General features: G+C 37.5%; 1 protein-coding gene across 1 annotated transcript in view; it reads left to right on the top strand.

Annotated features, from left to right (window-relative positions):
- LHFPL2 (LHFPL tetraspan subfamily member 2) overlaps positions 1-27,125 on the top strand; it is a 98,557-nt gene that overhangs the window by 37,704 nt on the left and 33,728 nt on the right. The window contains exon 2 of the mRNA XM_032212817.1: positions 5,981-6,048. The gene's annotated coding sequence lies outside the window, so the exon portion shown is untranslated. The remainder of the gene's footprint in view (positions 1-5,980; positions 6,049-27,125) is intronic.

The raw sequence follows: 27,125 nt of genomic DNA, 5'->3' as shown, positions 1-27,125 counted from the left end.
ATAACAACCAGTTAGAGGAATAGCAATGAATAAATTAAATTATAATCCGATAACATGCCTCTAAACCCTCTTCTTCACATATATCAGCGGTCCCCAACCTTTGCAGGTTGGCAGCCTGGCAGCAGAAGTAGAGAGGAACCAGCCCACATAAGCGGTGGCCTGACCCATGTATAATGCGTGCACAGCTCGACTTGCACAGGTAGAGCTGCGTGTGCATGCCAGCCTGCATCTGTGTGCACACTGGCCTGCCACTTGCACAGCCTGATTCCAAATAGGCCACAGTCCAGTGGTGGGCCACACGGCCCAGTGTTTGGGGACCCCCTGACATATGATAAATGTAGTTCTTTAGCATGGAAATTATTTTGTGCAGTTTGACAAAAGTTTAGTTTCATCTTTGGGCTTTTTAGGATCAATGGGAAAAATTGGGGTTTCAATTAATTCAGCTACAAACAATAAATCTGTTCTTCAGTGCTGGACTTAAGAATGAATAAACGTGCTTAATCCAAACAGGGAAGATTTGCTGTTATGGAACTCAGCAAGTCAGCTGGATGAGGAAATTCCCAGTCTATGTATTATGTCATACCTTCTTTGAAGGAATAGGCTTCTGGTCCAGAATAATTCTGAGCTCAGTTTTGCTCCTGGGGTCTCAAAATGCTTGTGGCTATGATTCAGAGTATTTTTCTAGGTTTGGCTGCAGGATCAAGACCTGGCTATTGTCATCCATCTGTTGGTAACTTGCCAGTTATGTATTAATGTATTTTTCCAGGTGGTCTGGCAATTGCAGTTGATGGATACTGATATGCATGATATTGTGTGGGTGTGAGAGAGGAGGGGGGGAAAGTGAATGCATACTTCAAGATATGAATAATACTTTTTCAAATCCAATTATCCCAAATTCATTTCTGAGCTTAGCTTTAGTGCTGAAATTTGTTAATGACCTAAGTCATACTCTGGTTGTTTTATATGTAACCTAATAACATCAAGAAGCAGATGTTTTTCAATTGGAATCCCAGACTATTAGAATGTATTACCCAGTAGTAGTCCATATATCTTTCTCCCTCTTTTTCAATGGCTTATGATATTTTTTTTTAGCTAGGATCTCATTATTTCTATGTGCTTCATAAATTGGATTTATTTTGTCTTGATGAGAGTTCAGAGCCACAATACTTAGCTGTTGGCTGCCTTTCTAGTTGTGATGTTGCCATAGTGCTCAGGGAAGATGCACAACAGGAAATGGGAACAATTAAAGTCATCTCCTCACTTGGGGGGGGGGACAGGATCCATAGAGCATATGTTTTGCATCCAAAAGTTCCAGGTGCAGTTTTTCTCCAGATAGAATTAAGACTCTTCTTAAGAGTCATATTACTCAGGGTTATTTCTCAGTGGAGATTACCATCTTGTGATCTAAAGGCCGGATTTCTGTGATGGGATGACATTTGGCTTGCTGAACAAATTAAGGATTCTGAAAGAGAGTTGAGAAAAATAACACATTTTGATGAGCAGAAGGAGAATTAAGTGCCCTTCAAAGGAAAGGACCTCAAGGACCTGTGTTGATACAGTGGTAGAAAACAAATTGAAAGCATTTCACAGAAACCTTGCCTAATCATAGAACAAATGTTTGTGTAGGCAGAAGAAAGTTCCCACCAAGTCATCAGCAAGGTCTAGATTCAAGAGTCTTCTAAATTTATAAGTGTAAATGGGTTCTGTCCAAATCTATAATCTAAATATGCAAATTCATGGAGCCACATTTTACTAGTGTCCAAGAAAAATAGCATTCTAGGCTACTGTTTCTTAACTTCAACAACTTTAAGATATGTGGATTTCAATATGCTGGCTGAGGAATTTTGGGAATTGAAGTCCATGCATTTTAAAGTTGCTGTGGTTGAGGAGACTATTTGATGAACAAAGTCTTAAAATAGTTGTATTGCCTTTCTAATAGAATGAAGTTCTGAAGAAGAAAAAAACATTGAAGAGAATGTTTTTAGTTGTGATTTAATTTCCAGGCTTTGTGTTACTCTTGCAAGCTATAATAGGATTTGACATGTAAAGCATCTGGACAGGACCAGCAGAAGGCAGAGATAATCAATAAGCAGAGATAACCGATATGTTTCAAAGTTTTGGAGGACTTTCAGAGTTTTGCCAGAAGTATTAAGAAGAAGACAGTTTATCAGGTCAACATGTTCTGCATTTCAGTAAAAATTAGAGGCAAAAGATGTGGGTGTAAGGGCCCATTTAAGAAAAAAAGAGGAAGAAACAGACAGAAAAACAGGACAGGAATATTGTCATAAGAAAAATCTTGCATTATTTGGAGGAGTTTTGACACTTTTTATGTTATAATTTGTATTGTAATAAACGTGCAATAAAATTATATTGTATCTTTGATTTTGAACCACATTTTCTGAATAGAACTTTCAATTCAAAGCTGGAAGTGTACAGGGCGGGGCATAACCTTTTCCTAGGGGGTCACAGCAACACTTGTAATAACAACACAAATAATTCATACACCATTCGAAAGCCCATCAAAAACTGAGTTTATTGACACGATTTAATAGTCAGTATGACCACCATTAGCCCTTCGAACAGCATTCAAACGAGGTGGATAAGAACACAACAAATCTTCAAACAGTTCCGTTCAATTTTCCAGATTTTTCAACAGTTTCCAAATTCATTCTCAAAGTTTCAACCGAATATCGATTTTGACCTTGCTCCTGAATCATCAGAGCTTCCACTTCATCCTTAATTATGGCCCCAATGTTCTCTGCCGGATTGAGATCTGGCGAATTGAGATCTGGCTCCAGCATCGCGAGCCTCTCGAAAGGCAATGCATTTTATTCTGTCAATGATCCTTTGTTCTTCCGAATCGAATTTTCCAGCCATTCTTAAAGCAAATTTAACATTTAATAGCTCATTCAATTCAGTTTTTTATGGGCTTTAAAATGAGGTGTCGCGGAAGTTGTAAACTGCTGTCGATCTTGCTGTGACCCCCTAGGAAAAGGTTATGCCCCGCCCTGTAAATGATCAGTTCCTATTTCATTCTGCGAAAGATAGGAAAAGTAGATTTCAGCTGAGGATATATTTTACCTTAAAAAAACTAAGCTAAATCTTCCTGAATAAACTATTATCTGAGAACATTTTGATTTAGAGAATAATTTGGTAAGAAAAGTATGGGAGGTAAGAAACACTTCTTGTATGTCTAAAGAAATTATAGGTCATTTATTTCTGAGAGCTGACTTTTAAATTTATTTAATTTAATTACAGGTAGTTCTCAACTTATGACCGCAATTGAGTCCAAAATTTAGGTTGCTAAGTGAGAAATTTATTATGTGAGTTTTATCCCATTTTACGATTTTTCTTGCCACATTTGTTAAGTGAATCACTGCAGTTGTTAAATTAGTAACACGGTTGTTAAGTGAATCTGATTTTGCTTGTCAGAAGGTTGCAAAAGGGTTTCACATGATCCAGAATACTGCAACCATCATAAATGAGAGTTAGTTGTCAAGAATCTGAATGTAAATCACATGACCATGGGAAGCTGAAATGGTCACAAGTGTGAAAAATGGTCATAAGTCACTTGGTTGTATGTTGAGGACTACCTGTAGTTATTTTCTTGGTTTTGCTTTTGAATTTTCTTTTGTAAAGCAAAGTTATAAATATTAAACAGTTGGGGTTTTTTAAAATATTGGATAAAAGATGAAAACTTTTTAGATTGGCCACCTTTCCAGGGTTGACCTTTATTTTTTCCGAGAAAATATAGTCATTGTATGTATGTGATATGTTTGCATACTATAAGATGAGAGAGTGACTATTTGTTTATGAGATAAGCTTTTTCTGTAACTTTCCATAACAAGGGAAAGCAGAAGAAGAAAACCTAAAGAAATAACATCTGTGGAGCTGTTCATGTAGCCTCTTAGTCATATATGCAGGATTGCCTTAAGTAGACAAAATTGGCAAATAAATCTACTTGAGAGAATCAGATTTAACTTGGCAAGAATGTTAGAGCCACAGCTTTTGAAAAAGAGTACTTATCTTTACCACCTTTCTAAAGCTGATGACAAAGAGCCAGTAAAACTAGAAAGATTCTGTTTATTTTGTAACAAATAGCAGACTATTTTTTGTGTGTGAAAGTAATGGGTAGGCTTTAAAGAGTGTTTAAATAATGAAGTCCCTACAGTGAATTGTAGGATGACCAAAAAAGAAAGAAAGAAAAAGTTCTTTGTGGTATATTGTTAACTACTTTTAACATTCCCACTATTCCTGCAGCTGGACTTCATCTAAAAAAAAATGAGTGCAATGTTAACTCCTTCAAAACCGGCAAACTGATCTTATGTTTGTTTTATTGGCATCAGAGAATACCAGTTTTGCAAGTTCTTCCCCTTTTCTGGAAAGCAATCAATAAACAAGAGAATCATTGCTGTGATCAGAAGTGAATGAAAACCAAGGGAGTTTAATTAAACACAGTAATGTAAAAAATGTAAAACAAAGTAGACTATTTGGTTATTTCTAGATTTAATAAGGATAATTGCTCCCTAATTTGGTTTTATTTTTCTTTGTATTCATAAATCTAGTTAACATAAAAAAACTTATAGCAGTGGTCAGTTATTAAGAAAAACATTGGGCATGATGTAGTAAACGCTAGATCCTAGAGATAAAAATGTCTTAGGATGTTTGTACACTATGTATTTAAATCTTGATTTTTTTTTTAAATGTGGAAATATTGCAAAGAAAGTTTTATTGAAGCTTTCTGGGAGGTACACAGTGCAATTTAAATCAACCAGATTTTTGTGGTTAAACTTCAACCACAAAACTATTTTTGTACCCTAAATCAGCTGGCCTGGAATTTTAGGGTTACGTCTTCTCCAGGACATCAGTTTAAGAGAAGACTGCCCTAGCAGGATAAGGTTTATAGCTAAGGAAGAGGACTGCTTTGTTAATATTGACTCTAATGCAGTTTGGTTCAGGACAATTATCCTGTGTAGTTCGAAAGACAGAGTTAGCTTGGTTAATGTTTTCTGAGCTCATAATGTATTTGGCAGGGGTGAAATTCAGCAGGTTCTGACAGATTCTGGAGAACCGGTAACAGAAATTTTGAGTAGTTCGGAGAACCAGCAAATACTACCTCTGGTTGGCCCCAGAGTGGGGAGGAATGGGGATTTTGCAGTATCCTTCCCCTGCCATGTCCACCAAGCCATGCCTACAGAACTGGTAGTAAAAAAAAATTGAATTTCACCACTGGTATTTGGGCAGAATGCCATGTAGATTTGCCAGTATTGAGAAAGATCTTTGGGAGACCTATAGTAATTTTATTTGTAAATGATAATAATATTGTTAATAACTCATTTAGGTCATCCTTATGATTATTGGGAAACGTGGTACAGGTAGTCCACAACTTTCAACCACAATTGAGGCCAAAATTCGATTGCTAAGCAAAACAATTGTTAAGTGAGTTTTGCCCCATTTTTGACCTTTCTTGCCACTATTGTTAAGTGAATTACTGAAGTTGTTAAGTTAGTAACACGGTTGTAAGCGAATCTTGCTCCCCCATTGACTTTGCTTGTCAGAAGGTCACAAAAAAGGATCATATGATCCCGCCAGGACACTGCCGTCATAAATTTGAGGCAGTTGTCCAGCGTCTGAATTTAATCATGTGACCATGGGGATGTTAAAATGGTCAGAAGTGTGTGAAAAACAGTCATGTCACTTTTTAGTGTAATTTGAATAGTTGTTAAATGGTTGTAAGTTGAGGACTACCTGTATGTTCTCTTGCTGAATAGATAAAATATGCTTATGACTGAGGGATCCTCAAACTGTAAATGCTCAGCTCCTTCCAGTTGCCCTAACTCTACCCCGAATTAAGGGTTTACAGCGTTGTAAAAAGGGAGCTATGGATATTGTACCATGAAATGTAAAACTAGATTGACAGACTGGTACATTTTTAACTTAATACAGCTTTTCTTACATGATGTTAATATTTCTTCCCCAGAAACACTCTACATTTCTGAATGGCAGTCCTCTTTTTCTCAGAAGGAAGGACTCTGATATATTGATCAGGTAAGTAAAATGGAGGTTTCTTTTTGTTAAATAAGCTTAAATTTAATTTTATTCTTTATTTTATTGTATTCAAAAGGTCTTTGATGAGCAGCCTCTCAGAATTTGGGAACCACCATGGAAATTAAAGATAGCTTTTCGTTAGAAGTTCACTTATAGTTAATATGATGGTTCTTTATTGAAATCTGCAGCAATAATAAAATAATATTTTTCTGGATCAGACCAAGACCTGTTTTAGAAATGTTTTCTTCATTTCTTTGGGTTGTTTTCAAGCAGGAGATGGAGGCATACTTCTCACTTACTATTGTTTGCCTTCAGCTGTAATTTGGAAATCGGCTACCCCAACCTGGAGTCCTCCAAACAACAGCTCTTGACAAACTTGTTTCTATGTGTTTATCCAGTTCCTATTAAAACTCATCAAAGTTAGTTGCCATCGCCACATCTCCTAATATCTTGACTTACAACAATTAATTTAGTGAGTGTCCAAAGTTACAACGGCACCGAAAAAACTGATTTTTGACTGATTTCCATACTTAATGACTGTTCAAGAATCCCCATGGTCACATGATCCAAATTTGGGCATTTGCCAACTAGCATGTGTCTATGACGGTTGCAGTATCTCAGGGTCATATGGGATCCACAGTAGGTCCTATCTGCCAGCACAAATAGGACGGATTTATCCTAGGAGGAGGAGGCAGTTCATCAGGTAGCCTGGACCTATACCATTAGGGCAGGGATATCAAACTCAATTTCATTGAGGGCTGCAGTTGACCTTGGGGGCAGGGGGCAGCAGCTGGGTGTGGCCAACTGAGTGGGCATGGCCAGGTTGATGCCACTCTTCAAACTGCTGGCATGTTTCCTCTTCGCATTGGGTAGTTCAGGCCAATGACACACTGTCCTGATCTTTCCTCTTCACTCTGAGTAGACCGGCCCGAAGCTATGCTGGCCTGATCTTCTTTGCAGTTGGTAGACCAGGCTGAAGCTATGCTGGCCCAATCTTTCCTCTTTGCATTGGGTAGACCAGGACAGCTCTGTGGGCCTTATCCGATCACATCATGGGCTGTAAAATTGGCAGAGTAGAAGTATAATATGGGCCATCCTAGGGCCCCCAAAGATTGCTCTCATTGTTGCACTTTGTACACCAGCTGAAGCTTCTGAATGGACTTCAAGGGTAGCCCCGTGTACAGTGAATTGCAATAGTCCACATGAGCGGACTTGAATAACTGAGTGCAGGGAGTTGTGATTCAAGAACATAGATGCATAGACTTCATAGACACTTTTTTAGAAAAATTAAAAAGATGTCTGTAAATCAGTGCTTGTTTTAAAATGGGCCTGCAAAAGAAAAAAGAGAGAACTTAATGGGAGAGTAGGAATATTGGCAGTTACCAGTTTGCCTTCTGCTAAATGGATCTGACACATCTGGCTGCACCAATTATGGTCCCTATTTTTGTAAGAGCACAGCCTTTCCTCTGTGTGGTTTTGATTTTGTGAGAGTGCTCATCTTATACTATTAAACGGGGGAAAAACCTCTGCTCCAGATTGTAGTCTCTTTCCAATATCTTGAATCATCTCATGCAAATGTTAATCTGAAGTAGGAATCATTGAAGATATTTGTATTCTTCGCATTGTGGTGTTTTCATTTTTGTAAACCTCCTGCAAATAGAGGAGCTGTTACTCTGACTGGATCACTCCAAATTCTATTACCTAGACCAGTGGTGTCACACTGGTGACTGGATGTGTCATGCGCAGGCCACTCTCACCCCAGCTTCGCAAATGGGGAAAACATTGCAAATTGTCGTGTGATGACAATGTGACACAGCGAGTTTGACACACATGACCTAGACTTCAGCTTTTTTTAAAAGATTTTTTATCCTGCCCATTTTTTTTTCATACCCAACTCAAGGTGGCAAACATACCACAATATTCCTTCCTCCTCCTGTTTTCCCCATAGCAACCAACGTGTAAGATGAGCTGAGAAGAGGGAGTAACCCAAAATCAACAACCAGCTTTCATGCCTCAGGCTTACGCTCTCTCTCAGTCTGTAGTAAGGGTGAAATGCTACCGATTTGGACTGGTTCACCCAAACCCATAGTAAAAATGCCACTGGTTCGCCCAAACCAGTAGTAAATTTTTTTTTTCCAGCAATCAGATGTGTTGCATGATTTATATTAACTAGAAAGCAGAATTTCCTGTTTTCCAGCTAATCTAAATCCTGTGGCACAGCGGATTCCCCTCCTCGCTGTTTGCTTACCCTTGCAGATGTGCTCGATAGCAGGCTCCGCCCACCCGCCTGGATGTCATCATGTCCATTTTTGACTCTGTGCATAAGCGGATGGTCCCGCACATGCGCAGAAGCGCCACGTGCTCACATTGCTACCGAACTGGTAGCAAAGGTAAGCTGATTTCATCCCTGGTCTCTAGTCCAACATCTTAGCCATTGCACCATCTGCATTTTCATTGACTGTATTAGATGGGCTATTGATGATTAGTTCAAAGGCAGCATTTCAGCCAGCTTCATTTAGACCTCATTCTCATGGTCAAGAATTGGATTTCAAAGAGAGCCCTTGCTTCAGATTCAGTCCATCTGTTTTACTAAATGCCCAGCTGTAGACATGCAACATCCCCCTCCCTCACACCACTTTCCACATTGCTTTCTGCAATAACAGGTATAATTGTAGCAGGTTCCTGAGAAGCAATCTGATTAGCAGATGTTAAAAGGGGATGTTTTCAGCAGGTTCTTGGTGTGAAGTGGTAATTTGAGAGATCTTGTGCATGGGCTTGCTCTGAGGTCTGATTGATGGGCTGTCTGCCTTTGACTCTGCCTCTGCTTTGGGAATTACATCATTTCCATAGCCCCCGACTGTTTCCCTACTCCATCGAGGCCAGGTGGAAATATTTATATGGAGAGCAGCCAAGTACCATTTGTACAGCTGGAAGGCTGCTTTTCCCACAACCAAGACAAAATACAACAACTCCTCCTTTTTCACAAGACACACACCAGCTGCATATCTGTTCAGGCCCGTTATCATATGAAGGCATACAGCCTTGGCAATTAAAGAGAGAAGGGGATTTACTGTGTTTTGTCTCTTCTGATAGGTTTCATTGTTCCATTCCATAAATTACCCTATATTATTCCTATTCTACTTGAAAAGTAATAATGGAGATCTCTGGCAAATGGTGATTGATTTGATTTCATCTCCCTTGTTTATCAAAGTTATGTGCAGCACAATGGCGGGGCCCTGATCCCGTTCCAACTGGTATGGTTGGTATGGGCCTGGTGGCGTCCACATGGACGTGGGCAGTGCGTGCATGCGTCTTAACACCTCCGCAAATCTCTGTGATGCTCCAGCTGCTCATCAGAATGTTGCGCAGGCACTGTGCACAGAAGCGCCAAAGACTTAAAAGACCGGTAATAAGCTTGGGCCGGCGGGTGGACCCTCAGGAGCACCATACCGGAACAGTATCTGGTGCTCCGGGCAGACTCCGGTATGCCCGTACCGGGGCATTCTGCTTGCAATGCACCACTGGTTCAGCAACATAGCAGGTCCTGTTATCTTCTGTATAACATGCTTTTAGGTACATTACCTCCTGTCCTGGCAGGTGATAACATGTAACCAATTTTGTCTGGGCTCAAAAGGGAGCAAATGCAATTCCTGGTAGTTCCACTATAGTCTAGTGAGAAATGGTTTTGTTTTTTTAAAGTTCCACAAGAAATCAGCAGAAAATATCTTCCATATTACTACCAAAAAGCCTAAGTAGGAATATTTACTTTTTTAAATTGTTATATCTCAAATAATTAATATGTCTACTAACTAAATGGATCCTGCCAAAATGCATCTTTTCACTCCTAACAAGACTCTTTCTGAAATAGGAACTGCATTGTACTTTTAAAAAAACAAACAGCTCTTCTAATTTATTCCAGGTTTTTTTTTAACTTATCAGGAAAGTTTTCTAAGTAAGCAAAAAATATTGTTTTATTTTGGCAGTGGTTACATTTGGCTTCCATATTCAATGCTAACTAAAGTTATTAAAGGGAATCTTCAATAACTAAATATTGAATATTAAGTGTCTATAATATTCCTCATTCTATAATTGCCACAACTAGCCAACCTTATTTCTTTATTTCTATAAAGTGTGACTGACTATGTGGAATAGAAGATTGTATTAAAGAAAAATGAATAAATAAATATTAGGAGAAGGTCTCCCAAAGCTTTACCCTTTTCACAGCGTTTCAACATATAAACATTGCATGTTATTCACACAATCCTGAGTGTCTGTGAATATATTCTGCACTACTTAAATGAAAACAGGAACGCAAGACATTCTTTGTTTCTCAGTGCTAGTGCTGACAACATTGTCTGCTGTCGACTCATGTGTTTTGTCTACAGTCTCCAGCATGAGACTTATTTGAACTTCAGGCATTATGGTTGAAATAGTTGGCCTTAAGTTTGAACTTCCTCTTTTTCCATCTGTCACTTTTTTTCTTAACCATTTCCCTAATTGGGTGGTCTCAAAGCTTAAAACTTGAAAACTCTTTTTCAGCTATTTTGTTTGTTAGTCTTTGTTTCTTTATAGACAAATGTTGATATCATTTTCTGACAAAAGAGTCACTATCTGAGCATTTTGCCTGTTTAAAATTACTAGAAGCTTTTTCTATGCTTTCACTTCGTCTGTCCTGCAAAAAGATGTAGATAAACTGAATAGTACTGTTTTATCTTTTTAAAGAGAGAGATCAATCTCACAGAGCTATGCTGTTCATAGATTCAGTTCAAATGTGTTCAGACAAACTTATAATGTGGATAGTTGTAGAAAAGGGAATGGAAGGCCTATAAAGCGCCCTCAACAATAATAAATGGTGACACACCCCTGTGATGACATCACTGCATATTGGGTGGTCACAGTGTTCACAGTCACATGACCACAATTTGCTAGGGGCTTTTTTGCTAGTTTCTGGCACCCAGCACCGAATTCAGTTGCAACACCCATTCAAATGAATGGATTCACTTAATGATCATCATGTTCACTTAACAACCATCAAAAAAAGGCTAGAAAATCACTTCTGGTCATGTGGATGCCTCAGTTTACAACCACAAAGACTTAGGGCAGTAATTCAGGTTTAAGTCAAGGACTACCTGCATTAAAAGCTCCTAAAGCATCAAGGAAGACATTCCCCCAAACTTAGTCTCTCCAAAGTTCATCCACAAGTGGAACCAGTGCAGTTGCCATTCTGTCCCTTGGTCTGAAACTGCCAAAGGTTCACCTTCCTCACCTCCCCCTCCTCCTCCTGATCGTGGAAAAAAGTCCCATGCAGTTTATTTGTGCCAAGTAAAGGTAAAGGTTCCCCTCACATATATGTGCTAGGCATTCCTGACTCTAAGGGGCAGTGCTCAGCTCCATTTCAAAACCAAAGAGCCAGCACTGTCCGAAGACGTCTCAGTGGTGATGTTGGCCGGCATGACTAAATGCAAAAGGTGGGCGGAAGGCTGTTACCTTCCCACCACAGGTGGTTCCTATTTTTCTACTTGCATTTTTAACGTGCTTTTGAACTGCTAGGTTTTCAGAAGCTGGGACAAGTAATGGGAGCTCACACCGTTACACGGCGCTAGGGATTCAAACCCTCAAACTGCTGACCTTTCTGATCGACAAGCTAAGCATCTTAGCCACTGAGCCACCACATCTCTTTATTTATGCCAAGCATTCACCTTAATTCTCAAGATGAAAAACTTTGCTGCTATAGTTTTCTGTCCTGATAACATTTTTTACACTCTTTCTTCTTTGTTTTGTTTTCTATACCTTCCATCTTTTATATATAATATCTTTTTTGAGAAAATGCTGCCAGAACTATAGTAGTTTTTCAAATGCAGCAATTCCAGCAGTGGATATAAATGCACAAGACAGTATGATGCTGGCCATTTTATTTTAAAATCCATCCTTTATTAGTCTCAAAGCAGAACAGCTGCTGAATCCTGGCCAACTATAAATCAACAGATGGTCTTTGGGAGATAGAGGAAGGTATCAACATGCTTCATAGATCCCCAAAACACACACACAAAATTGAAAAGGGCAAACACTTGCTTTTCAAGCTAAATATTTCTGTTGTAACCTTGAGAAACAAGAATGCAAAAAAACTTTAAAACTTGCGTAAAGAAGAAATAATGTCATCTAGCACAGTGTTTTTCAACCTTTTTTGTGCAAAGGCACACTTTTTTCATGAAAAAAATCACGAGGCACACCACCATTAGAAAATGTTTAAAAAATTTAACTCTGTGCCTATATTGACTATATATAAAGTAATTTTCCCACGGCACACCTTACACTATGTCACGGCACACTAGTGTGCCGCGGCACAGTGGTTGAAAAACACTGATCTAGCGTCAGTGGATATGCATTTTATACATGTATGTGTTCACACACACATAAACATATGTATATATGTGTGTCTGTGTATAAAATGTCATATGATTATAACTTTTTGTCCTCAGAATCAAAGACTGATACATTTATTGTAGCTGAAAAGTTCAGTTGTCACTATGCATACATTTATTCCCAATCTTTAGAATTGTTGTGCTACGAGTAAGTTTTTCCAGTGGATCTATCAACTGCTATATTCAGAAAGAGAGTTCCCCCTGTTTTTTCCCCCTATGGAATCTTTTTTTCCTTTTTTTTCCACTTCGAAAGAATTTGGTTATTTCAAAAACAATTTGATTGTTCAGGACAATTCTTATTCTGAAAGTTTTATCCTTAATAATGTGATTTCTGCCTTTCTACCTAAGGTAATTATAATTAAGGCTTGCAAGAATAAAATACACTATAATCTTTAAGATATGCTGTGATTTTTCACAGGAGAAGAAAAAAGGATTCGCATTGTTTCCTTTTGAGATTCATTTATAAAGATTGTAAAGATTTGTAAAGATTGATGGCTCTATTCCTATCTTCTGATCAATTGATCAGGACCCAAAGCTGGTAGTGCAGTGAAGCAGGTAACAGTTTATTTACTCAGGAAGGGATTAGATTAGAAATAAGAAACTGCCCTGTTTTCTCTGGAGAAGAGACAAGCCTACATACGGTGTTGTTGTTTTTTTTTTGAGCTACAAAGAATCTGGTCATGAAATTCAGTTTTAGAGACCCATCAAAAAGCGACTTAGTATGTAGGAGCTGAAAAAAAATCACCATTTTCTTCTTTGCTAAATAGTTAGACAATATCTTAAATTTAGCCATTTTATATTTATATAGCATTTTATATTAGCCATATTAGTATGTTTTCAGAATTTATGCAACTTACTTTACTAGTTTCTTTTTTTTTTTGTGGCCAAATATTTTACTCAGTCACCTTTCTGAATTTATGAATCCCTCTTTTAATTTTTATACACCAAGTGTTATGACTTCATGATCAGATACATTGTTTAGGTAATATTTTAGACTTTTCTAGAATTTTAGAGTCCAATCCTTGGCAGACTTTTTATTATTTGTGGTCAGCTCTTTCCTATTTTCAAGGATTTTGTAGAATTGATGCTGATTTACTACACGCTGCAAATTCTGCTGGAATTGAATTATTTCAACTCTATTACTTCAAATCTATTATTGTAGTTATTTACACACTCACGCTCCGCGTAACAGAGTGAGTTCCCGTTACTTGTCCCAGCTTTTGCCAACCTAGCAGTTCGAAAGCATGTACAAAATGCAAGTAGGAAAATAGGAACCATCTTTGGTGGGAAGGTAACAGCGTTCCATGTGCCTTTGATGTTTAGTCATGCTGGCCACATGACCACGGAGACGTCTTCGGACAGCGCTGGCTCTTCGGCTTTGAAACAGAGATGAGCACCACTCCCTAGAGCCGGGAACGACTAGAACATATGTGCGAGGGGAACCTTTACCTTAACTCAACCAGATGTTTAAATTGAATTTGGCATTTTTGATTCATCAATTTCTTCCCAAGGATAGAAGTGGTTGTTATCATCATCATCATCATGATGTCAGTAAATGAAGTTGGTAATTTTATGCCCAGCATGACTATGGAATCAGTTCAATAATATGTTTCTTTGAATAAAGAATAATTTATTTTGAGAAAAAAGATTGATATAGTTTTAATCTAGCTGCCTATCTGAATCTGAAAAAAGTATTGTACTTGGCATATCTTTTGATTTATAGGTCATTATAAAGTGATTTAAATATAATCACTAAAGCACTTTGCTTTAATTTAACATTTTTGAAACATGAAAATCACAGTTTTAATAATTATTCATGGGGAAGATTTGATGAACTGCATAATTTCAAACAATAAATTCTTTAAAAATACAGAACTGCAAAATGATAAATAGCTACTGGCTGCATTGTTAGTATATTAATGTTGGTTCCTCCAACTTTAACAAAGTTTATTAATATAGACAGCTTGTAAATGAGGTGTTTTATCCATTTTAGAAGCTTTAAGGTTCTTGGATTGAAAGTGGATCAACGGAGATGTAAATATACTTTTCAGACAAGTGATTTGAAACTGCAAATTTTAATTTACATTCAGCTGATAGAAATGTATTGCAGGGAATATATTTTACATACAGAAATGTTAGTAAATGGTGGAGGCTTCAATGCTTATTTTGATTCTTCACGTCATTTAGTGTTTGATTTGTGTAGGATTAACCTGATTCAATTTTGATTAACTTTTGGAGATTTTGTTGTTAGTCTTGCATTTAAATATCCTATTTATGGCTCACACATAAACATCTGCTGTTAATGAGGCAATATATATGAACGAATTTAGATTCATTTTGCAAATACTAAATATTTTGCTGAGCGGATCTGCTGCTAAACCTGTCATTTGAGGCTTTTGAAGTAATTTCTCACAAACCATTGCTCTTCTTGTGGTTAATGGGTGAGGCTTATATGTGCTTGTGTGTGAGAGAAAAAGATTTACTCCTCAGTCAGCCTGATGGTATTTATATCCTAATTCCTTTTCCATGGTAAATGTAGGGTATTTTTTAAAGTAAAAATAAATATTTCTGTGTTCATCCAAAGTGAAAATTATCAAAATATGTGTCAGCATCAGTATACTTAAAAATCAAAATTATTTCTGAAGAAAGTTGAATTTGATACATGCATTGTTAGATTTTCTTTTTCTCTCTACTATAGTTGGGATGAATTTTCTGAATTCTGTTAAGGTAACAGAATAACACTTGGAAGAGAGAGATGAGAGAGAGGGGGGGAGAGGGAGAGAGAGAGGGAGAGAATGAGAGGCGGGGGGATAGAGGGAGAGAGAGATATGAGAGATTCCAGTGTTTTGTTTTCTGTGTGAAATGGGTCCAAATGGCTCTGAGTGTTTTTATAAAGTTTTTTATTTTTTCATTTTCATAACAAATAACCACATGTATACTATTCAACAAACATCATATTATATTGTTAAATGTTTACATCAATTCATCTTACCATCAACTCCCAAAAACAATTATTGGCTCTTCTGCTGTCCATACATCATATTTGTACCCTTTCTTCTACCTCTCTCCTCCTCTTCCTCCCTACCTTCTTTCTTCCCTCTGTGATCCTTCTCTTCTCTACTTCACCTTCCTCTCCTCCTCTATCCTCTTTCCACTCCTTTCTCTCCTCCTCTTCCCCCCTACCCTCTCTCTTATCCCTCTCTTCTTCCCTTATCTCTCTCCTCTACTTTGCACTTTTCCTCTCATTTACTTAGTGTATTTCAATCTCTGAGCAAGCTCCATTTTATGTTGATGGTATTTATAATTCCTTATTATAATACATATTTAATTTTAATGTATATCTTCCTCCTTTTTTAAAAGAAAAAAAGTATGCATATATAATAATTATATTTTAACCTCCCCCCCCCCCCCAGCCTATTTTTCACCGAGATGTAGAGCTGGTTACAATTCCCAGCTATTCTCATCATTATGTTTATACAGTTATGCATCCTTACAGGCCCCAAATTTGTAGTTGTCTTTATAATCTTAATAATTTCCCATTGTAAGTATATTTCATGTTCTCTCTCCATTTTTCCATATCTTGACTTAGCTTACTCTCAATTGTCTTTAAATAACAATCTTTATTGTTCAATGTTCATTACAATTCCATTAATCTACTATATAGAATAACAAGCGGTACACATCTCACTTTGTTCATCATCTTAGAAGTTCTATATGTGTCCATATTTCATGTATTTTAACCTATACTTAATTATCCTTCCATTGACAAATTCAATCAGTTAGCAACTCAGTTTCATTATCATGTATAAAAATGAATCACATACCTCTTCTTTACATTCTCCACATAACAGTTTCATATTTGTCCAAATTCCATATATTTTAACCTTTATTTAACTGTCTTTCCATTATCATATTCAATCAGTTAGCATCTCAGTTTTATTATCATATATAGGAATAAACCACATATCTCAGTTTTATATTTCCCATATAACAATTTCTAATTGTCTGATTTTTTCCTAGTTTGTCCCACTTCTCTATTCCTGTCTGAGGAGGAAAAAAGAGAGACAAATGAGAGAGAGGGAGAGGGAGAGATCCCAGTGTTTTGTTTTCTGTGGGAAATGGGTCCAAATGGCTCTGAGTGTTTAAGGTTGCATAAACAGGCGACCAAACTAAGTTCCTGAAGACCCTATCCCATCACTGGGAGTCCAGGCGCTACAGGGAGCAGTGCACTGGATTCATATTAGTGGTCTGCAGGATTTAAAATTATGAATTTAGTGGTCCCTGAGGTCCGAAAGGTTGGTGACCCCTGTTCTAGGATGATTATATGGAGTATTTTATCTTCCTGAACATACAAATAATTTACTTCTTAGTTGACTATAAAGACTTTACTTAATGACTTGTGTTTTTAAAGCAGACTGATCTATAGTATTGTTAAGTGGCTTATACTGCATGAAAATTTTTTACTAATCAGAATCTTTTAAACTGAATCTTTTATCAGGACATTACTTTCTGCAACATTCCAAACGTGCTTTCCTATCTACAGTATATAACACCTTTACAGATATTTTAAAGTAATTATCATATTCCTGTTTAATTATTTCTTAAACTGATACAATGTCAGATCTTAAACAGTTATGTTTGTTCCTTGTTTAATGGGGCAAAAATAAGGAGTCAAATCAGGTGGTGGGAGGAAGCTAAGGAAGGGAATGTTAAAATACTCCATATAGAAGATGACCAGGACCTGAGTGATCATAAAAAGGATTTCCCAACCTAGAAATGGGCACAATTGATGCACAACATGGATTTGTGGAAATACCTTTATGGTCATAGCTGCATCTGCTGTTTTAGCAATAGCCTAAACCTATTGAATCAGAATTGTGTTTGATTCGCAGGCTGGGGTACATGTGGGCATGGCTAGCTTGACGTGACTCATGTCAGGGGCGTCTGTGATGGCCTCAGCGCTCTGCCAGTGAAAATGGGCTCTCAAGCTCCGTTTTCAGCTGCAACAGCCTTCTGCAATCCTCTACCAGTGAAAACGGAGGCGGGGGGGCATGATTTAGTTGCTTTATTAGCAGAATTAGCATATGTTTCCAAGCAAATGTCCTTTGGCACTTATTACAGGGTTTACCTAAAATATTGATCTTTTTGAGATTGTTGGTAGTACTTTGGATGTGACGTGTGTTTAAAAAAATGGAAGTTTCATACAAAACTAACAGAATTGTTGAATAATTCAATCTTGTTCACTAAACTTAAAGAGATTATTCTTGGATGTGCAAGTGTTGAACACATATAAAAAAAGTTTGGCTGCATTGGCTATGGTCCATAAATCTTTACGCTGAAATAGTCCAATGAAATTGGCACACAAGTCCTAAATTATCTCATCTGATGGATGTGCCTGCAATGCTTGTAACATTAAAAGGTCTTTCAATGACAATATTTTGTGACCTTGCCGTGGAATAACATCTGGTAGGAATCCAACTGCAGCAATTGCTACCCTGTTTCCCTGAAAATAAGACCTTCCTGGATAATAAGACCAATCGGGCGCATGAACTAAAAGAAGTCCTTCCCTAAAAAATAAGCTCTCCCCCAAACTATTGCAATGCAGCACCACCCATGAGGTGAACATGCTCGCCGCATCCTGCACCTCAAAAATAATAAGACCACCTCGAAAATAAGGCCAAGCGCTTATTTTGGGGGTCAAAAGAAAATAAGACCCTGTCTTATTTTATTATTTATTTATTTATTTATTTATTTATTTATTTATTTATTTATTTATTAAATTTTGTATGCCGCCCACTCTCAAAAGAGACTCAGGGCGGCTTACAGTAAAGGGGGGGGATATAAAAAAATAAAACAACAGTTTAAAATTGCACAACAGTCACAAACCTGAAATGGGGCTGGACAACTCAACAGCCCCAGGCCTGCCGGAACAGCCAGGTCTTAGTCGCTTTGCGGAAGGCCGGAAGGGTAGTAAGGGTCCGGATCTCAATGGGGAGCTCGTTCCAAAGGGGCGGAGCTGCAACAGAGAAGGACCTTCCCCGGGGTGTCGCCAGCCGACATTGGCTGGCAGATGGGATCCGGAGAAGGCCTAGTCTGTGCGATCTAATCGGTCTTAGGGAGGTAATTGGCAGGAGGCGGTCTCTCAGGTAGCCAGGTCCGATGCCATGTAGGGCTTTAAAAGTAACGACTAGCATTTTGAAGCATGTTCGGAGACCAATGGGAAGCCAGTGCAGCTTGCGGAGGATAGGTGTAACGTGGGTGTACCTAGGTGCACCCACAATCGCTCACGTGGCTGCATTCTGGACTAACTGAAGTCTTCAAACACTCTTCAAGGGCAGCCCCATGTAGAGCACGTTACAGTAATCCAGTCTTGAGGTGACGAGGAAACACGGTAGTTATATAATCTTTAGGATTTAGATCAGAAAATAAATTTCAGATTTGTGCACTTTAATTCAACTGGACTGCTAATTATAATGATGAGCAGGATTTTCATTTATTGCGTGAAGAAATACCGTATTTTTCAGAGTATAAGATGCACCTTCTCCCCCCCAAAAAGGATGAAAATCTGGGTGTGTTTTATACACTGAATATAGCATTTTTGGTCTACCGAAACCCCGCCCCTTTGCAAAAATTGACATGCAGAGGGTTTGGTAGGCTTGCAAAGTGTTCCTGGGGGCTGGGGAGGGCAAAAATGAGCAAAAAATGGGCTGCTATTGCTTGTGTTTGCCCCCACCCCACCCCTCCAGGAACACCCTACAAGCCTCCAAAAGCCTCTGCAGCCCCCACCCCTTTTGCAGCCTGTTTTTGAGAAAAATGGGCCATTTCTTGCTCATTTTTGCCCCCTCAGCCCCCAGGAGCACTCTACAAGCCTCCCAAAGATCTGCATGCCATTTTTTTTTTCAAAAAACGAGGCATGAAAAGGGTTTGGGAGACCTACAGAGTGCAAAAACTTTTTTAAAAATTTACCTCTTCAAAATCATGGTGCATCGTATAGTCCGAAAAATACGGTACCTTTATTTGCTTCTCTTTGACAGTCCCTGTATTTATTTAGCACCATCGTACTTTACTTTTCCTAGAGGTGTAGAGGAAACAAGGCATATGTGTGCAGGCAGGTATGTGTTAGAAACCAGATACTATGCCTTCCTTTTTTAAAAATGTGTAATGATTTTATAATGAAAAGATATTTTTTCAGATGGTTATTATATGTTCCGAATCTCTCAAGATGGAAAAGATCTTAATTTTATTATTTTTGCAGCATTTGGAATATTTATTTCAAACTGATAAAGTTGTCAGCCTCCACCTACCGACCCTCTGCAGAACTCTTGCATGTTGGAAAGAGTATATAATAGGATTTCTCTTTTGACTGCAAGAGCCCTGCTTTTTGGCAAGATGTTCGGAAATGCCTTTTATAAGGTCTTTGGAAAACCGCCTGGAAATTTCAGCGTATCCAGAATGCTATGATAAGACAGTTGATTCCATATTACCACAGCTTCACTGTTCTGTTTCCAAATCAAAGTTCAGATTGCTGCCTTTAAAACCTTGAACCTTTTGCAGCCAGGGTTGCTGGTCATCTGTTCTCCAAATTTATGGCTTAGAAAGAAACAGGCTTTCTCAAATGTGCTGGCCAACAGATGAATTATATTTAGCTGAGAGGGCCTTTATCTGGCTAATCTGTAGACTTTGGTTGTATGCTCCCGGTTGGATGGGAATCATTTTCTTTTTTTGGCAAGCAGTATTCCTTCCCCTGTAATTTTTTTAAACTACCCGTTGAGCAAAAGTGATCATTGGATTAACGGTTATTGAAAGATTCAATTTCTCTGAAAGGACATTCTCAAGAAATAGCTGATCTGTGCCTAGGTGTTCATGAGTAAACTCTTGCCTTGCCCTATTGCTCTTTTTTGGACAATAGAGGTTTCTTCCTGGCATACCCTTTGTCTATTAATATTATTAAAACAAAGATCAAATACCTCTGTGTCAGTGGTGGGTTCCAAATCCTGTTGCAATCGGTACACTGTGACGGGGCTAAGCATCTACCACATGCATACGTGCTGCACGCGCATGCGCACCCACCGCCCGCAATGCTCCAGCTGCTCAGCAGAGCATTGCGCAGGCGCCGTACGCTCCGTGTGTGTGTGTGCAAATGGCCTGGTTGGGTCAAATATAGATAAGGAGGTTGGGCCCTCCGGAGCACCTTACTGGAATGGTATCTGGTGCTCCCAGCAGGCACTGGTATGCCCGTACCAGGGCGTACTGGCCGTAACCCACCACTACTCTGTATTGAAATAGGATAAAAAGTGAACAATTTCAAGGGGCCGAGTTTAATTTTTCACATAATTCTATGTCACATATACACCCAAGTGTATGGATTACATGGTTGTAACGAGACAGTCTTTTATGGAGTGTAAAGCTATGGTTGTAATATTAGTCTTTACTATGTTCCCCCATCCTGCTAAGGAAATTATTGTTTTAGGTTAGTAAACTGTTCCAGTTGGATTCCAGGGTGCAGGAGTGGGAGGAAAGGAAAGAGAACAGGGGATTATTAGTCAGAGTCTTAATTCATGAATGCCAGAAAGCTGAGAAAATAGCTTAGTAACAGAGAAGGTTTGTTTTGTTTCTAAGTCACTTTCTTGTGTCTGTGCGCTAATTCTCAGATAACGAGGCCCTCGGTGCTGTGAAAAGATTAGTATTCATTCTTATCAATGAGAATTGCTCAAGAAGTTGAAAACAAATTCTGTCTCTAAAGTTTTTGTTATGTCTTTTTCCCCTCCTATAAATTGTTCTTCTCCTAATAGAACTAATATTCTGATTATGCTTCTGCTTAGCAGAAACCTACAAACACAAATTAAGAAATGGAAAATTAAAAGCATATTATAGAACTCCAATTTTCCCCCTTCAATTTTACCATTTTTTCATACAGGAGGACTACAGTAGAACCTCTGGTCATGAATGCTTCTGACCACGACCAAATCGGGTTCCAACTAAAAAAATTCACCTTTTTTGTGACCCATTTTCCCTTCTGCACCATTTTTGTTTTGTGACTGCAAAATTTCCAAAATTAGGTTCGGGTCATGACCAAATCGGGTTGTGACCAAAATTATGGAACAAATTATGGTTGTGTGCAGAGGTTCTAATCTATTGTATATGAAAAGTGTTTTGATTCCCAAGTCTGCATTCATTGTAATGGTGGTCGCTGAGTTGAAATATATATTGAAAATAGTACAACTGTTTTTCATGTGGTTTGTACAAGCTTTTCATGAACAAAATATTACTTGATGTCACCTAATCCTATAAACCTTGATACCCTTTTATTATTCTTATTTGTAGGATTATTTGCCAAGGTGTTACTTCTCACCTTCATGTTTCAGTATGTTGCTGTTTTTATACGTTGGAAGCTCCCTTGGAGAGTTTGATTCTAAAGTGATCTATAAGCTTTAAACAAATGAATGTTGTTGGATTATATGGGTTTATTGATTGTCCAGATGGCATCGGGCAGTGTCAGAAGTTGAATTGCTCATTGTCTGCTGTTCAAGTCTATGAGTTTCTTCATAGTACTTTTTGTGGAATTTGTGTTTCTGTATAAATATTCATTTTTCAATTTAAAAAAAAAACAAGGACATATTTTATATTCATATATATGTTTCATGTTGGAAGAAATATCCATCTGGTTCAGTTTGAAGCTGGGAGAAAGACACTGGAAACATTGAGGCTGATTGGAAAGATGGTTTAATGATGACGCAAAACCACCAAGCACCTGGTTCTCTGGTGCAGGTGAACACATGGAGTTGAGAGTGAAGGGTATTGTATCTTCTCTTGGTTTTTGAACTTGAGCTTCCTGTTCCTGTGCAAGAACATGTATTCTATTGGCTGTTGTCAGACTCTCATGGTGCCATGTACAAATCCTAGGAGTTTGTCTGAGCCAAACTTGGTTGAAGTTTGGCTGATGCAATGTTCTTAGGAGGTGTAGTAGGTTAATCCTATTACATCCTGGAGGATCATGTCTTAATTCCATCGCCCTGAAGCTGAAGGTCTTTTATTTTGTAGATAGTCTGGCCCAGTTTTTAATGGGCACAAAATATCTGCTGGGGGGAGGGAGCTGGGCTCTGGTTTTCTCCCTTAAGATTTTTATTTCTCTTTTAGGGGAAATATTTTATCCTGCCTTTTTACAATATTTCTCAAAATATTTCATTCTTCTAGGAGCGGGTAGTTCCCCACACATATATATTCCATTATCTCTTCCTTTTAATACAGTAACTAGGATACCTGTGAATAACCATGCATATTTGCAGATGATACCCATCTAGGAGATTTGAGTAATTATCTTCAAGGAGTAAATCTCATTTGCAAACGATTTTGATAAGCCTTGAATATTATGCCAGATGCATCAGTATAACTTTCCACTGTGTCATAGTGTGATATATCCTACATATGAGTGGGAAGAGGGGAAAGTCAAATACATAGAAAAGCACAGTATCTAGAAGTACTGGTGAGCTACACCATTAAGTTGAACTGAATGGACTGAACAGAATAAGCAGTATCATGCAGCAGTTGAAAGGGCCAAGAGCAAAGGAGATAATTTCATTATACAGGTAGTCCTTGACTTACAACAGTTAATTTAGTGACCGTTCAAAGTTTCAATGGCATTGAAAAAAATAACATGACCGTTTTTCACAGTTGTGACCTTTGCAGCATCCCCATGATCATGTAATCAAAATTCAGATGCTTGGCAACTGGTTCATACTTAATGACTGTTGCTGTTTCCGAAGGTCATGTGATCATCTTTTATTTGTAACCTCCTGACAAGCAAAGTCAATGGGGAAGCAAGATTCATTTAACAACCAGGTTACTAACTTAACACCTCCAGTGGTGTTAAGAACTTAAGAACTTCACTTAAGAACTGCTGCAAGAAAGGTCGTAAAATGGGGCAAAACTCACATAACAAATGCCTCACTTAACAAAACAAATTTTGGGCTCAATTATGGTCATACGTCAAGGACTACCTCTACTCTTCACTGATAAGATCACTTCTAGTGCTTTTAAAAGAATCTATAGAAGTCAGGGGAGATGCATTGCAGATTCTAGAAAGCAAGCCTTTCAGGAATGATTAAAGGAGCCAGGCATGTTTAGCTTGGGATAAATATGATAAGTAAACCTTGCATTAGATGCATCAATAGATAATGATACAAGGACGGAATCCAAATAAGCAAGACTTATCTTTTATCACTCTGTAATAAATGGGTTTACAGTGAAATGGTTCAAGTTCAAATTAGCAATTAAAGAGATGCGGACTATTTTGAGCTGGGCAGTCATTCTCTGTCTTTGAGAATTAAAGAGTTCACAAATGTGTGATACACACACTCACAGGATTTGGAGGAAGATCTGTTTAAGGAGAAGAGGTGATATAATCAGATAAATCAAAACAATTATATCAGAATAGCCAATTTAGACAGTGCTGTTAATTCAGTATTATGTTTTAAGAGTAATTTATACATTTCAGTCCTCAAATAGTTGGTTGAAAGATCTTTATGAATGGATTTCTAGAAAGAGAGCAAATGGTAATGTAGTAGTTCCCAAACCTGAATAAATTACTCAAAATTTAGGGGGGAAAGGGTTTTTTTATTTTATTTATTTATATCCCACCTCTATAATTTTTATGTATAATTCAAGCTGGTAAACATATCCAACACACCTCCCCTCCCCCCCCACAAACAACCCTGTGAAGTCATTTGGGCTGAGAATGACTTTTTTTTTTTTTTGGCTAACAACACAAATCCATTACCCAAATCACAACATTTTAATAAAAACTTCCTGAGAAGTGGTAAAAAGGACTTTCCAATAAGCGGTTTTGGATAATGAAGAAAAACAATATACGAAGCAGTGGGGTAATGGGTAGCATTTGGAAAGACAGAATCTATTGTCCTTTCCATTGGCTGATCTGCTAAATAACTTGAAAAATGATTAAGGTATGGATTTTGTAGTATTTGTAATTAAGCTCTACTTCATCTAATTAGAGTTTTTACATTGAGAAATAAGATGTCAGGCCTTTATGTTCCTTTTAGGATCTTTGGCCTGCCACACTCTATTATTTCACTATGCTGTTTCATTAGTGTAGTAATTGGGAGGGGGGAATAGAAAGGAGTAGAATGGTAGAATGTGTTGTTGTCATTCTTTTCTAAAAGCCCAAGGTCATCTTTTGTCTCCGCACCTCTGCATCTGACCGGAACTAGATGGATGGAAATGCCAGTGTGGCTGAAGAAGATTGCACCATGTGATGGATTTATGGGTGTGGGGATAAGATCATGAACTTTCAACTGGGTGAAATCCCAGGAAGTTTTAGAATTGGGATTTCCACAGATGTGCCAACATGTCTGTCTTATTAAATTGGAACTTTAAGGATAGCTCTGCCTTGGACTCTGATTTAATTCTGCATGATATTTGGAATGCTGACATAAGGTTTGAAACTCAAATACTTATGGTTCCTTACAGTGAAACTGAGGAGGGAAAGACTCCTGACTCCCATCACCTTTGCTTTGATTCTGACTTCTAATGGCTGTTACACAATAGAGGCCCCATTACTTATCTGGTCTGTGGTATAGTTTGCATCCATGTAATATCAATGTGGACTTTGTTCTAAAAACTGAAATTGAATACATATGTAGCAGTTTTGAATGTCATTTAAATTTGATGTGGAATAAAACTATGGACTTTCCTCCTTTAAACAAAACATAAACATCTGTAAAATAAATTATGATTTCAGAGGAAAAAGTTCATGGTAGTTTTTAATAATTACAATAGGGAATAGTGCTCACAATGTCTAGTGTTGTTGTGTGATTTGGGTAACTATGACTTAAGTCTATAGAGAAACAAGTAAACTAGAGTTTTTTTAACTAATTCTTTCCAGACCTTGTTTGATTTGCAGAAGACTTTGGTTCTTTCACTATGTTATAAATTTATGAGTTAAGGGCCATATAATATCTATAAATCTCATTTAGTGCTTTGACTTTTTCCTGGCTTAAATAAATCTCAGAAGAGATGAAAATTGCTCTTGTGTTTCTGTATATATGTGAGTAGGGATCTGTAAATAGAATAAATTAAATAGTTCTTAAATATAGATTTTTCTGAACAATTTTTAAAAGAGAAAAGAAATACAATGCAGACTAATTCAATGACAACCTGCATTTAAAATGGAATTTTGGTGTAACATGCTACCAAATATATTGGATTAAAAAAACTTGCTTTTTACATACATCTTTTAAGGATATGCATGACAGATATGTTATTGAAGATGATTATTAATATAGACATGATGCTGGGATCTAGGGAATTAGAGAATAAATTTAATAACTTGGTTTTATGCCCTTTGTGTTATGACACATCTAATTTTTATTTCAGCAAAATAGAGCATTGTCTTTAAGTGTCTTAGCTATATCTAGTTTCTTTTGTGATTACTCCCACTATTATTTGTTACTATTATTTTAAAATTTATTCAGTATATTCCATACTTAATTTTATCCTTTGCATCTGAGAATAGAATTTAGAGCAAAATAGAGCAAAAATTTGCTCTACTTAAAACTTTGGAAAGATGTACATTAATTTTGAGGTCTTCTGATACATCTATCTAAAATTACAAATTATTCAAACAAATTAAAGAACTGTAGTTTATTCTAAAGTAAAAACTACTCTTCTTTGTGTACAGAGGAGTTAAAAGGAACAAGGCAGCCCAGGAGACCAAAGCTGTTCTTTTGGTTTGATCCTGATGTGCCAAACAATTGAGTAACGTTGGAGGATAACTTTTTAATAAAACATTTGAAAGCAATAAGGTACCCATGCAACCTATATTCAGTTTGGAGCCCAAATTGATGTATATCCATTAAATAATTAGGTATTGTTTCCTCTCAGAAAGTTAGAATGTTAGAAAGCTAATGTGTGGGATTTGTGTGTGTGTGTGTGTCTCATAATTAAGCATCTTATCCTCTAGTGATTTTTCTCTGGTGATAATGAGAATGATACGGAAGTTTGGTCTCTTTTAGATAAGGTACATTCATGCTAGTGAGTACTATGAGAAGTATCTCTGCAATTCCATGCTCATTTTTCTGGGCCTAAGTCCAGCTGCAACATAATTTTTCATAGATTCTAGAATTATTTATTCTTTTGTTATTTCATATTTCCTGTCGGTGAAACTTTGAATGGTCAAATTATCAAATCAATTATAATCTTGTTCAGTTTTGTTTACTGTGCTATTTTCCCCTTTAGCAATATGTTTCTAGTATTGGCAGACTCACTTTAATTTTGATTCAATAAATAAATACCTTGCATATATGTTATAATAGCATAAAATGTCATCTTGTAGTAGTTCATTGGGATTCTGGTACCTAGAGCAAAGGTTTGACAGCACATGGTGCTGAATTAGCTGATACATTGAAGCAGAGGTGGACAACCTGTGGCAACTTTATGACCTGTGAACTTAAAGTCCCAGAATTCCTAAGCCAGCATAGAAAGTAAAATTGCCATAGTTGACCACCCCTGCATTAAAGTTGCCCTTTGACAGTAAAGTTGCACCTGTCCTGTGCAGGATAGCCTGTCTTCATGGGATGGATTTCTGTTGAAGTAACACTGCCATCATGTGGTGGAGTGTAATGGGACTGTCATTCCTAGACA

The sequence above is a fragment of the Thamnophis elegans genome, chromosome 3, assembly GCF_009769535.1.
Source record: "Thamnophis elegans isolate rThaEle1 chromosome 3, rThaEle1.pri, whole genome shotgun sequence".
Taxonomy (NCBI): Eukaryota; Metazoa; Chordata; class Lepidosauria; order Squamata; family Colubridae; genus Thamnophis; species Thamnophis elegans.
This window is presented reverse-complemented; position numbering and strand designations above follow the sequence as displayed.